The sequence below is a fragment of the Platichthys flesus genome, chromosome 7 (genome assembly GCF_949316205.1).
Source record: "Platichthys flesus chromosome 7, fPlaFle2.1, whole genome shotgun sequence".
Taxonomy (NCBI): domain Eukaryota; kingdom Metazoa; phylum Chordata; class Actinopteri; order Pleuronectiformes; family Pleuronectidae; genus Platichthys; species Platichthys flesus.
In genome coordinates, this window is record NC_084951.1 from 3,345,871 (window position 1) to 3,358,370 (window position 12,500).

At 38.4% G+C, this 12,500-nt stretch overlaps 12 non-coding genes across 12 annotated transcripts; all 12 read right to left on the reverse strand.

Annotated features, from left to right (window-relative positions):
• Positions 1–791: 791 nt before the first annotated feature.
• Positions 792–910, reverse strand: LOC133957811 (5S ribosomal RNA). Its single transcript, XR_009921581.1, has one exon. It is a non-coding gene; the product is annotated as a 5S ribosomal RNA (ribosomal RNA).
• A 925-nt stretch (positions 911–1,835) lies between these two features.
• Positions 1,836–1,954, reverse strand: LOC133957569 (5S ribosomal RNA). The gene has a single exon (XR_009921355.1). It is a non-coding gene; the product is annotated as a 5S ribosomal RNA (ribosomal RNA).
• Positions 1,955–2,882: 928 nt separating this feature from the next.
• LOC133957570 (5S ribosomal RNA) lies at positions 2,883–3,001 on the reverse strand. The gene has a single exon (XR_009921356.1). It is a non-coding gene; the product is annotated as a 5S ribosomal RNA (ribosomal RNA).
• A 925-nt stretch (positions 3,002–3,926) lies between these two features.
• On the reverse strand, positions 3,927–4,045 carry LOC133957812 (5S ribosomal RNA). Its single transcript, XR_009921582.1, has one exon. It is a non-coding gene; the product is annotated as a 5S ribosomal RNA (ribosomal RNA).
• Positions 4,046–4,970: 925 nt separating this feature from the next.
• On the reverse strand, positions 4,971–5,089 carry LOC133957743 (5S ribosomal RNA). The gene has a single exon (XR_009921518.1). It is a non-coding gene; the product is annotated as a 5S ribosomal RNA (ribosomal RNA).
• A 925-nt stretch (positions 5,090–6,014) lies between these two features.
• On the reverse strand, positions 6,015–6,133 carry LOC133957571 (5S ribosomal RNA). The gene has a single exon (XR_009921357.1). It is a non-coding gene; the product is annotated as a 5S ribosomal RNA (ribosomal RNA).
• A 925-nt stretch (positions 6,134–7,058) lies between these two features.
• Positions 7,059–7,177, reverse strand: LOC133957572 (5S ribosomal RNA). Its single transcript, XR_009921358.1, has one exon. It is a non-coding gene; the product is annotated as a 5S ribosomal RNA (ribosomal RNA).
• Positions 7,178–8,102: 925 nt separating this feature from the next.
• Positions 8,103–8,221, reverse strand: LOC133957676 (5S ribosomal RNA). The gene has a single exon (XR_009921454.1). It is a non-coding gene; the product is annotated as a 5S ribosomal RNA (ribosomal RNA).
• A 925-nt stretch (positions 8,222–9,146) lies between these two features.
• On the reverse strand, positions 9,147–9,265 carry LOC133957677 (5S ribosomal RNA). Its single transcript, XR_009921455.1, has one exon. It is a non-coding gene; the product is annotated as a 5S ribosomal RNA (ribosomal RNA).
• Positions 9,266–10,190: 925 nt separating this feature from the next.
• Positions 10,191–10,309, reverse strand: LOC133957678 (5S ribosomal RNA). Its single transcript, XR_009921456.1, has one exon. It is a non-coding gene; the product is annotated as a 5S ribosomal RNA (ribosomal RNA).
• Positions 10,310–11,234: 925 nt separating this feature from the next.
• LOC133957729 (5S ribosomal RNA) lies at positions 11,235–11,353 on the reverse strand. Its single transcript, XR_009921504.1, has one exon. It is a non-coding gene; the product is annotated as a 5S ribosomal RNA (ribosomal RNA).
• A 925-nt stretch (positions 11,354–12,278) lies between these two features.
• On the reverse strand, positions 12,279–12,397 carry LOC133957679 (5S ribosomal RNA). Its single transcript, XR_009921457.1, has one exon. It is a non-coding gene; the product is annotated as a 5S ribosomal RNA (ribosomal RNA).
• Positions 12,398–12,500: the final 103 nt, after the last annotated feature.

A 12,500-nucleotide genomic window follows, 5' to 3' on the forward strand; every position in this document is an offset into this window, starting at 1 on the left:
TTTCTCATAATATGGCAAGAAAAAAATCACTACAATAATTTAATAATGTCCTTCAGTAATAATGTCAGGGTTTAATATACTGTTTCTTCCTTCATGGTGAGTAATTTCTCCCTGCTCTTTCACCCTTCTCTCCAAATATGACATTTTTAGGGTGATATGTTAATTTGACATGAATATAGTAGTGTTTCGAATATCAAATGTCATTTGAATGTTCAATCTCATCCTCCACCTATGATGATCTCCGACTGAATATCCTTTCTTGCTTTGATTGCCAGTCTTTCCTGCTCATTCAAAAATGTGTCTCCTCTGAAGCAGGAGCAACACCAAGCTCTGATGGCAATACAGAGAATCATAACCATAACCAACACTTTCCTTTTATTTTGTGTCCATTGAAACTCATCTTTTGTTGTTGTTTATCTTAAATGAAAAGAATCTGAAGGTGCAATTTTATCATATTATTGCAAGAAACAAAATCATGACAATTTCCATCAGTAAGACTGTGAGGGTTTCATATACTGTTTCTTCCTTGATGGTGAGTAAACTCCCCGCTCTTTCATCCTTCTCTCCAAATAGGACATTTTGAGAGTGATAGGTTACTAGTGAATGAATAAAGTAGTGTTTCGACTATCAAAAGTCATTTAAATGTTCACTCTTTTCCTTCAGTGATGATGTGTGTGTGTTCCATAGCCTGGTTTTCTTTGATGCTGAGTCTTTCGTGCTCTTTCAAAGGTGCTTCTCCTTTAAAGCAGCAGCAACAGTCCCCTCTGCTGGTTGCAAAGAAAATTGTTAAAAGCTAACAGCACCTGGTATTCCCAGGCGGTCTCCCATCCAAGTACTAACCAGGCCCGACCCTGCTTAGCTTCCGAGATCGGACAAGATCGGGCGTGTTCAGGGTGGTATGGCCGTAAGCGATTAACTCAACCCACAATACCTTATTTATACATGTGAATCGCCACCATCATCAATAGCATGGTTGCTTTGTGACCATCCAAACTTGTTTTTTATTGTTATATAATGTTAAGGAAAAGACACTCAAGGTGCAATTTTCTCATAATATAGCAAGAAAAAAATCACTACAATAATTTAATAATGTCCTTCAGTAATAATGTCAGGGTTTCATATACTGTTTCTTCCTTCATGGTGAGTAATTTCTCCCTGCTCTTTCACCCTTCTCTCCAAATATGACATTTTTAGGGTGATATGTTAATTTGACATGAATATAGTAGTGTTTCGAATATCAAATGTCATTTGAATGTTCAATCTCATCCTCCACCTATGATGATCTCCGACTGAATATCCTTTCTTGCTTTGATTGCCAGTCTTTCCTGCTCATTCAAAAATGTGTCTCCTCTGAAGCAGGAGCAACACCAAGCTCTGATGGCAATACAGAGAATCATAACCATAACCAACACTTTCCTTTTATTTTGTGTCCATTGAAACTCATCTTTTGTTGTTGTTTATGTTAAATGAAAAGAATCTGAAGGTGCAATTTTATCATATTATTGCAAGAAACAAAATCATGACAATTTCCATCAGTAAGACTGTGAGGGTTTCATATACTGTTTCTTCCTTGATGGTGAGTAAACTCCCCGCTCTTTCATCCTTCTCTCCAAATAGGACATTTTGAGAGTGATAGGTTACTAGTGCATGAATAAAGTAGTGTTTCGACTATCAAAAGTCATTTAAATGTTCACTCTTTTCCTTCAGTGATGATGTGTGTGTGTTCCATAGCCTGGTTTTCTTTGATGCTGAGTCTTTCGTGCTCTTTCAAAGGTGCTTCTCCTTTAAAGCAGCAGCAACAGTCCCCTCTGCTGGTTGCAAAGAAAATTGTTAAAAGCTTACAGCACCTGGTATTCCCAGGCGGTCTCCCATCCAAGTACTAACCAGGCCCGACCCTGCTTAGCTTCCGAGATCGGACGAGATCGGGCGTGTTCAGGGTGGTATGGCCGTAAGCGATTAACTCGACCCACAATACCTTATTTATACATGTGAATCGCCACCATCATCAATAGCATGGTTGCTTTGTGACCATCCAAACTTGTTTTTTATTGTTATATAATGTTAAGGAAAAGACACTCAAGGTGCAATTTTCTCATAATATAGCAAGAAAAAAAAAATCACTACAATAATTTAATAATGTCCTTCAGTAATAATGTCAGGGTTTCATATACTGTTTCTTCCTTCATGGTGAGTAATTTCTCCCTGCTCTTTCACCCTTCTCTCCAAATATGACATTTTTAGGGTGATATGTTAATTTGACATGAATATAGTAGTGTTTCGAATATCAAATGTCATTTGAATGTTCAATCTCATCCTCCACCTATGATGATCTCCGACTGAATATCCTTTCTTGCTTTGATTGCCAGTCTTTCCTGCTCATTCAAAAATGTGTCTCCTCTGAAGCAGGAGCAACACCAAGCTCTGATGGCAATACAGAGAATCATAACCATAACCAACACTTTCCTTTTATTTTGTGTCCATTGAAACTCATCTTTTGTTGTTGTTTATCTTAAATGAAAAGAAACTGAAGGTGCAATTTTATCATATTATTGCAAGAAACAAAATCATGACAATTTCCATCAGTAAGACTGTGAGGGTTTCATATACTGTTTCTTCCTTGATGGTGAGTAAACTCCCCGCTCTTTCATCCTTCTCTCCAAATAGGACATTTTGAGAGTGACAGGTTACTAGTGAATGAATAAAGTAGTGTTTCGACTATCAAAAGTCATTTAAATGTTCACTCTTTTCCTTCAGTGATGATGTGTGTGTGTTCCATAGCCTGGTTTTCTTTGATGCTGAGTCTTTCGTGCTCTTTCAAAGGTGCTTCTCCTTTAAAGCAGCAGCAACAGTCCCCTCTGCTGGTTGCAAAGAAAATTGTTAAAAGCTTACAGCACCTGGTATTCCCAGGCGGTCTCCCATCCAAGTACTAACCAGGCCCGACCCTGCTTAGCTTCCGAGATCGGACGAGATCGGGCGTGTTCAGGGTGGTATGGCCGTAAGCGATTAACTCGACCCACAATACCTTATTTATACATGTGAATCGCCACCATCATCAATAGCATGGTTGCTTTGTGACCATCCAAACTTGTTTTTTATTGTTATATAATGTTAAGGAAAAGACACTCAAGGTGCAATTTTCTCATAATATAGCAAGAAAAAAATCACTACAATAATTTAATAATGTCCTTCAGTAATAATGTCAGGGTTTCATATACTGTTTCTTCCTTCATGGTGAGTAATTTCTCCCTGCTCTTTCACCCTTCTCTCCAAATATGACATTTTTAGGGTGATATGTTAATTTGACATGAATATAGTAGTGTTTCGAATATCAAATGTCATTTGAATGTTCAATCTCATCCTCCACCTATGATGATCTCCGACTGAATATCCTTTCTTGCTTTGATTGCCAGTCTTTCCTGCTCATTCAAAAATGTGTCTCCTCTGAAGCAGGAGCAACACCAAGCTCTGATGGCAATACAGAGAATCATAACCATAACCAACACTTTCCTTTTATTTTGTGTCCATTGAAACTCATCTTTTGTTGTTGTTTATCTTAAATGAAAAGAATCTGAAGGTGCAATTTTATCATATTATTGCAAGAAACAAAATCATGACAATTTCCATCAGTAAGACTGTGAGGGTTTCATATACTGTTTCTTCCTTGATGGTGAGTAAACTCCCCGCTCTTTCATCCTTCTCTCCAAATAGGACATTTTGAGAGTGATAGGTTACTAGTGAATGAATAAAGTAGTGTTTCGACTATCAAAAGTCATTTAAATGTTCACTCTTTTCCTTCAGTGATGATGTGTGTGTGTTCCATAGCCCTGTTTTCTTTGATGCTGAGTCTTTCGTGCTCTTTCAAAGGTGCTTCTCCTTTAAAGCAGCAGCAACAGTCCCCTCTGCTGGTTGCAAAGAAAATTGTTAAAAGCTAACAGCACCTGGTATTCCCAGGCGGTCTCCCATCCAAGTACTAACCAGGCCCGACCCTGCTTAGCTTCCGAGATCGGACAAGATCGGGCGTGTTCAGGGTGGTATGGCCGTAAGCGATTAACTCAACCCACAATACCTTATTTATACATGTGAATCGCCACCATCATCAATAGCATGGTTGCTTTGTGACCATCCAAACTTGTTTTTTATTGTTATATAATGTTAAGGAAAAGACACTCAAGGTGCAATTTTCTCAGAATATAGCAAGAAAAAAATCACTACAATAATTTAATAAAGTCCTTCAGTAATAATGTCAGGGTTTCATATACTGTTTCTTCCTTCATGGTGAGTAATTTCTCCCTGCTCTTTCACCCTTCTCTCCAAATATGACATTTTTAGGGTGATATGTTAATTTGACATGAATATAGTAGTGTTTCGAATATCAAATGTCATTTGAATGTTCAATCTCATCCTCCACCTATGATGATCTCCGACTGAATATCCTTTCTTGCTTTGATTGCCAGTCTTTCCTGCTCATTCAAAAATGTGTCTCCTCTGAAGCAGGAGCAACACCAAGCTCTGATGGCAATACAGAGAATCATAACCATAACCAACACTTTCCTTTTATTTTGTGTCCATTGAAACTCATCTTTTGTTGTTGTTTATGTTAAATGAAAAGAATCTGAAGGTGCAATTTTATCATATTATTGCAAGAAACAAAATCATGACAATTTCCATCAGTAAGACTGTGAGGGTTTCATATACTGTTTCTTCCTTGATGGTGAGTAAACTCCCCGCTCTTTCATCCTTCTCTCCAAATAGGACATTTTGAGAGTGATAGGTTACTAGTGCATGAATAAAGTAGTGTTTCGACTATCAAAAGTCATTTAAATGTTCACTCTTTTCCTTCAGTGATGATGTGTGTGTGTTCCATAGCCTGGTTTTCTTTGATGCTGAGTCTTTCGTGCTCTTTCAAAGGTGCTTCTCCTTTAAAGCAGCAGCAACAGTCCCCTCTGCTGGTTGCAAAGAAAATTGTTAAAATCTTACAGCACCTGGTATTCCCAGGCGGTCTCCCATCCAAGTACTATCCAGGCCCGACCCTGCTTAGCTTCCGAGATCGGACGAGATCGGGCGTGTTCAGGGTGGTATGGCCGTAAGCGATTAACTCGACCCACAATACCTTATTTATACATGTGAATCGCCACCATCATCAATAGCATGGTTGCTTTGTGACCATCCAAACTTGTTTTTTATTGTTATATAATGTTAAGGAAAAGACACTCAAGGTGCAATTTTCTCATAATATAGCAAGAAAAAAATCACTACAATAATTTAATAATGTCCTTCAGTAATAATGTCAGGGTTGCATATACTGTTTCTTCCTTCATGGTGAGTAATTTCTCCCTGCTCTTTCACCCTTCTCTCCAAATATGACATTTTTAGGGTGATATGTTAATTTGACATGAATATAGTAGTGTTTCGAATATCAAATGTCATTTGAATGTTCAATCTCATCCTCCACCTATGATGATCTCCGACTGAATATCCTTTCTTGCTTTGATTGCCAGTCTTTCCTGCTCATTCAAAAATGTGTCTCCTCTGAAGCAGGAGCAACACCAAGCTCTGATGGCAATACAGAGAATCATAACCATAACCAACACTTTCCTTTTATTTTGTGTCCATTGAAACTCATCTTTTGTTGTTGTTTATGTTAAATTAAAAGAATCTGAAGGTGCAATTTTATCATATTATTGCAAGAAACAAAATCATGACAATTTCCATCAGTAAGACTGTGAGGGTTTCATATACTGTTTCTTCCTTGATGGTGAGTAAACTCCCCGCTCTTTCATCCTTCTCTCCAAGTAGGACATTTTGAGAGTGATAGGTTACTAGTGCATGAATAAAGTAGTGTTTCGACTATCAAAAGTCATTTAAATGTTCACTCTTTTCCTTCAGTGATGATGTGTGTGTGTTCCATAGCCTGGTTTTCTTTGATGCTGAGTCTTTCGTGCTCTTTCAAAGGTGCTTCTCCTTTAAAGCAGCAGCAACAGTCCCCTCTGCTGGTTGCAAAGAAAATTGTTAAAAGCTTACAGCACCTGGTATTCCCAGGCGGTCTCCCATCCAAGTACTAACCAGGCCCGACCCTGCTTAGCTTCCGAGATCGGACGAGATCGGGCGTGTTCAGGGTGGTATGGCCGTAAGCGATTAACTCGACCCACAAAACCTTATTTATACATGTGAATCACCACCATCATCAATAGCATGGTTGCTTTGTGACCATCCAAACTTGTTTTTTATTGTTATATAATGTTAAGGAAAAGACACTCAAGGTGCAATTTTCTCATAATATAGCAAGAAAAAAATCACTACAATAATTTAATAATGTCCTTCAGTAATAATGTCAGGGTTTCATATACTGTTTCTTCCTTCATGGTGAGTAATTTCTCCCTGCTCTTTCACCCTTCTCTCCAAATATGACATTTTTAGGGTGATATGTTAATTTGACATGAATATAGTAGTGTTTCGAATATCAAATGTCATTTGAATGTTCAATCTCATCCTCCACCTATGATGATCTCCGACTGAATATCCTTTCTTGCTTTGATTGCCAGTCTTTCCTGCTCATTCAAAAATGTGTCTCCTCTGAAGCAGGAGCAACACCAAGCTCTGATGGCAATACAGAGAATCATAACCATAACCAACACTTTCCTTTTATTTTGTGTCCATTGAAACTCATCTTTTGTTGTTTTTTATGTTAAATGAAAAGAATCTGAAGGTGCAATTTTATCATATTATTGCAAGAAACAAAATCATGACAATTTCCATCAGTAAGACTGTGAGGGTTTCATATACTGTTTCTTCCTTGATGGTGAGTAAACTCCCCGCTCTTTCATCCTTCTCTCCAAATAGGACATTTTGAGAGTGATAGGTTACTAGTGCATGAATAAAGTAGTGTTTCGACTATCAAAAGTCATTTAAATGTTCACTCTTTTCCTTCAGTGATGATGTGTGTGTGTTCCATAGCCTGGTTTTCTTTGATGCTGAGTCTTTCGTGCTCTTTCAAAGGTGCTTCTCCTTTAAAGCAGCAGCAACAGTCCCCTCTGCTGGTTGCAAAGAAAATTGTTAAAAGCTTACAGCACCTGGTATTCCCAGGCGGTCTCCCATCCAAGTACTAACCAGGCCCGACCCTGCTTAGCTTCCGAGATCGGACGAGATCGGGCGTGTTCAGGGTGGTATGGCCGTAAGCGATTAACTCGACCCACAATACCTTATTTATACATGTGAATCGCCACCATCATCAATAGCATGGTTGCTTTGTGACCATCCAAACTTGTTTTTTATTGTTATATAATGTTAAGGAAAAGACACTCAAGGTGCAATTTTCTCATAATATAGCAAGAAAAAAATCACTACAATAATTTAATAATGTCCTTCAGTAATAATGTCAGGGTTTCATATACTGTTTCTTCCTTCATGGTGAGTAATTTCTCCCTGCTCTTTCACCCTTCTCTCCAAATATGACATTTTTAGGGTGATATGTTAATTTGACATGAATATAGTAGTGTTTCGAATATCAAATGTCATTTGAATGTTCAATCTCATCCTCCACCTATGATGATCTCCGACTGAATATCCTTTCTTGCTTTGATTGCCAGTCTTTCCTGCTCATTCAAAAATGTGTCTCCTCTGAAGCAGGAGCAACACCAAGCTCTGATGGCAATACAGAGAATCATAACCATAACCAACACTTTCCTTTTATTTTGTGTCCATTGAAACTCATCTTTTGTTGTTGTTTATGTTAAATGAAAAGAATCTGAAGGTGCAATTTTATCATATTATTGCAAGAAACAAAATCATGACAATTTCCATCAGTAAGACTGTGAGGGTTTCATATACTGTTTCTTCCTTGATGGTGAGTAAACTCCCCGCTCTTTCATCCTTCTCTCCAAATAGGACATTTTGAGAGTGATAGGTTACTAGTGCATGAATAAAGTAGTGTTTCGACTATCAAAAGTCATTTAAATGTTCACTCTTTTCCTTCAGTGATGATGTGTGTGTGTTCCATAGCCTGGTTTTCTTTGATGCTGAGTCTTTCGTGCTCTTTCAAAGGTGCTTCTCCTTTAAAGCAGCAGCAACAGTCCCCTCTGCTGGTTGCAAAGAAAATTGTTAAAAGCTTACAGCACCTGGTATTCCCAGGCGGTCTCCCATTCAAGTACTAACCAGGCCCGACCCTGCTTAGCTTCCGAGATCGGACGAGATCGGGCGTGTTCAGGGTGGTATGGCCGTAAGCGATTAACTCGACCCACAATACCTTATTTATACATGTGAATCGCCACCATCATCAATAGCATGGTTGCTTTGTGACCATCCGAACTTGTTTTTTATTGTTATATAATGTTAAGGAAAAGACACTCAAGGTGAAATTTTCTCATAATATAGCAAGAAAAAAATCACTACAATAATTTAATAATGTCCTTCAGTAATAATGTCAGGGTTTCATATACTGTTTCTTCCTTCATGGTGAGTAATTTCTCCCTGCTCTTTCACCCTTCTCTCCAAATATGACATTTTTAGGGTGATATGTTAATTTGACATGAATATAGTAGTGTTTCGAATATCAAATGTCATTTGAATGTTCAATCTCATCCTCCACCTATGATGATCTCCGACTGAATATCCTTTCTTGCTTTGATTGCCAGTCTTTCCTGCTCATTCAAAAATGTGTCTCCTCTGAAGCAGGAGCAACACCAAGCTCTGATGGCAATACAGAGAATCATAACCATAACCAACACTTTCCTTTTATTTTGTGTCCATTGAAACTCATCTTTTGTTGTTGTTTATGTTAAATGAAAAGAATCTGAAGGTGCAATTTTATCATATTATTGCAAGAAACAAAATCATGACAATTTCCATCAGTAAGACTGTGAGGGTTTCATATACTGTTTCTTCCTTGATGGTGAGTAAACTCCCCGCTCTTTCATCCTTCTCTCCAAATAGGACATTTTGAGAGTGATAGGTTACTAGTGCATGAATAAAGTAGTGTTTCGACTATCAAAAGTCATTTAAATGTTCACTCTTTTCCTTCAGTGATGATGTGTGTGTGTTCCATAGCCTGGTTTTCTTTGATGCTGAGTCTTTCGTGCTCTTTCAAAGGTGCTTCTCCTTTAAAGCAGCAGCAACAGTCCCCTCTGCTGGTTGCAAAGAAAATTGTTAAAAGCTTACAGCACCTGGTATTCCCAGGCGGTCTCCCATTCAAGTACTAACCAGGCCCGACCCTGCTTAGCTTCCGAGATCGGACGAGATCGGGCGTGTTCAGGGTGGTATGGCCGTAAGCGATTAACTCGACCCACAATACCTTATTTATACATGTGAATCGCCACCATCATCAATAGCATGGTTGCTTTGTGACCATCCGAACTTGTTTTTTATTGTTATATAATGTTAAGGAAAAGACACTCAAGGTGAAATTTTCTCATAATATAGCAAGAAAAAAATCACTACAATAATTTAATAATGTCCTTCAGTAATAATGTCAGGGTTTCATATACTGTTTCTTCCTTCATGGTGAGTAATTTCTCCCTGCTCTTTCACCCTTCTCTCCAAATATGACATTTTTAGGGTGATATGTTAATTTGACATGAATATAGTAGTGTTTCGAATATCAAATGTCATTTGAATGTTCAATCTCATCCTCCACCTATGATGATCTCCGACTGAATATCCTTTCTTGCTTTGATTGCCAGTCTTTCCTGCTCATTCAAAAATGTGTCTCCTCTGAAGCAGGAGCAACACCAAGCTCTGATGGCAATACAGAGAATCATAACCATAACCAACACTTTCCTTTTATTTTGTGTCCATTGAAACTCATCTTTTGTTGTTGTTTATGTTAAATGAAAAGAATCTGAAGGTGCAATTTTATCATATTATTGCAAGAAGCAAAATCATGACAATTTCCATCAGTAAGACTGTGGGGGTTTCATACACTGTTTCTTCCTTGATGGTGAGTAAACACCCCGCTCTTTCATCCTTCTCTCCAAATAGGACATTTTGAGAGTGATAGGTTACTAGTGCATGAATAAAGTAGTGTTTCGACTATCAAAAGTCATTTAAATGTTCACTCTTTTCCTTCAGTGATGATGTGTGTGTGTTCCATAGCCTGGTTTTCTTTGATGCTGAGTCTTTCGTGCTCTTTCAAAGGTGCTTCTCCTTTAAAGCAGCAGCAACAGTCCCCTCTGCTGGTTGCAAAGAAAATTGTTAAAAGCTTACAGCACCTGGTATTCCCAGGCGGTCTCCCATTCAAGTACTAACCAGGCCCGACCCTGCTTAGCTTCCGAGATCGGACGAGATCGGGCGTGTTCAGGGTGGTATGGCCGTAAGCGATTAACTCGACCCACAATACCTTATTTATACATGTGAATCGCCACCATCATCAATAGCATGGTTGCTTTGTGACCATCCGAACTTGTTTTTTATTGTTATATAATGTTAAGGAAAAGACACTCAAGGTGAAATTTTCTCATAATATAGCAAGAAAAAAATCACTACAATAATTTAATAATGTCCTTCAGTAATAATGTCAGGGTTTCATATACTGTTTCTTCCTTCATGGTGAGTAATTTCTCCCTGCTCTTTCACCCTTCTCTCCAAATATGACATTTTTAGGGTGATATGTTAATTTGACATGAATATAGTAGTGTTTCGAATATCAAATGTCATTTGAATGTTCAATCTCATCCTCCACCTATAATGATCTCCGACTGAATATCCTTTCTTGCTTTGATTGCCAGTCTTTCCTGCTCATTCAAAAATGTGTCTCCTCTGAAGCAGGAGCAACACCAAGCTCTGATGGCAATACAGAGAATCATAACCATAACCAACACTTTCCTTTTATTTTGTGTCCATTGAAACTCATCTTTTGTTGTTGTTTATGTTAAATGAAAAGAATCTGAAGGTGCAATTTTATCATATTATTGCAAGAAGCAAAATCATGACAATTTCCATCAGTAAGACTGTGGGGGTTTCATACACTGTTTCTTCCTTGATGGTGAGTAAACACCCCGCTCTTTCATCCTTCTCTCCAAATAGGACATTTTGAGAGTGATAGGTTACTAGTGCATGAATAAAGTAGTGTTTCGACTATCAAAAGTCATTTAAATGTTCACTCTTTTCCTTCAGTGATGATGTGTGTGTGTTCCATAGCCTGGTTTTCTTTGATGCTGAGTCTTTCGTGCTCTTTCAAAGGTGCTTCTCCTTTAAAGCAGCAGCAACAGTCCCCTCTGCTGGTTGTAAAGAAAATTGTTAAAATCTTACAGCACCTGGTATTCCCAGGCGGTCTCCCATCCAAGTACTAACCAGGCCCGACCCTGCTTAGCTTCCGAGATCGGACGAGATCGGGCGTGTTCAGGGTGGTATGGCCGTAAGCGATTAACTCGACCCACAATACCTTATTTATACATGTGAATCGCCACCATCATCAATAGCATGGTTGCTTTGTGACCATCCAAACTTGTTTTTTATTGTTATATAATGTTAAGGAAAAGACACTCAAGGTGCAATTTTCTCATAATATAGCAAGAAAAAAATCACTACAATAATTTAATAATGTCCTTCAGTAATAATGTCAGGGTTTCATATACTGTTTCTTCCTTCATGGTGAGTAATTTCTCCCTGCTCTTTCACCCTTCTCTCCAAATATGACATTTTTAGGGTGATATGTTAATTTGACATGAATATAGTAGTGTTTCGAATATCAAATGTCATTTGAATGTTCAATCTCATCCTCCACCTATGATGATCTCCGACTGAATATCCTTTCTTGCTTTGATTGCCAGTCTTTCCTGCTCATTCAAAAATGTGTCTCCTCTGAAGCAGGAGCAACACCAAGCTCTGATGGCAATACAGAGAATCATAACCATAACCAACACTTTCCTTTTATTTTGTGTCCATTGAAACTCATCTTTTGTTGTTGTTTATGTTAAATGAAAAGAATCTGAAGGTGCAATTTTATCATATTATTGCAAGAAACAAAATCATGACAATTTCCATCAGTAAGACTGTGAGGGTTTCATATACTGTTTCTTCCTTGATGGTGAGTAAACTCCCCGCTCTTTCATCCTTCTCTCCAAATAGGACATTTTGAGAGTGATAGGTTACTAGTGCATGAATAAAGTAGTGTTTCGACTATCAAAAGTCATTTAAATGTTCACTCTTTTCCTTCAGTGATGATGTGTGTGTGTTCCATAGCCTGGTTTTCTTTGATGCTGAGTCTTTCGTGCTCTTTCAAAGGTGCTTCTCCTTTAAAGCAGCAGCAACAGTCCCCTCTGCTGGTTGCAAAGAAAATTGTTAAAAGCTTACAGCACCTGGTATTCCCAGGCGGTCTCCCATTCAAGTACTAACCAGGCCCGACCCTGCTTAGCTTCCGAGATCGGACGAGATCGGGCGTGTTCAGGGTGGTATGGCCGTAAGCGATTAACTCGACCCACAATACCTTATTTATACATGTGAATCGCCACCATCATCAATAGCATGGTTGCTTTGTGACCATCCGAACTTGTTTTTTATTGTTATAT